Source organism: Vicugna pacos, chromosome 20, assembly GCF_048564905.1.
Source record: "Vicugna pacos chromosome 20, VicPac4, whole genome shotgun sequence".
Classification (NCBI taxonomy): Eukaryota; Metazoa; Chordata; class Mammalia; order Artiodactyla; family Camelidae; genus Vicugna; species Vicugna pacos.
Window position 1 is genome coordinate 12,161,597 of NC_133006.1, and position 727 is coordinate 12,162,323.

A 727-nucleotide genomic window follows, 5' to 3' on the forward strand; every position below is an offset into this window, starting at 1 on the left:
CCCGAGCGATCTGTCGCTGGCCCACGCCCCAGTCCTAAAAGCAGTGCTTTGGCCATCCGTGTCGGTGTTTGTCACCACTGCCAAGGGCTTGGTGCGGCTGGGAATAATGCGCACCCTTCAGCTCCACTGATATTACACACAAATTTAAAACAAGAATATATCATCTCTGAGGACCTCTGCTGTGTCTGGCGGCACTGAGGGCTCGAGAGAGAGACACCTCGGGCAATCTGGGTGGCTTTGTGCCTGTGGCTGCAAGTTGCTTCTTCACATCTGGTGTCATTAATACAGAAAAAAAGAATGAAATGTGATGGTCTGTAAGCCAAGAGCCCGGGAGAGATGAGCTATGCAACCCCTTCCCTTTCTTGGCATTTCTTTCTCTTTTCTCGCTCTTTCTTTTTGGCTATCGCAGGTCTCACAAGGCAAGGATGACAGTCACCGGAGACAGCTGCGGCTTTGTCCTGGGCCTGCCCTCCACACGCATGCCTGCGCGGCTCACAGAAATGTCCTCATGGAGAAGGGAAGGAATGCTTTCTACAGTGCAAGGAGTTTTGTAGCTTTTATTTATCTCCTTTTGTGGTGGTGGTGGTGGGGGGGGAGGGTGCACTCCACATTCGGCCTAAAAATATCTCCAGTGTGCTTCAAAATATTTGTCACCCACACAGAATCCTGCATATCCTCGCCACAGAGCCTGGGAAAGAACAGAGAGGTGCGCTGAGAAGGACTTCCT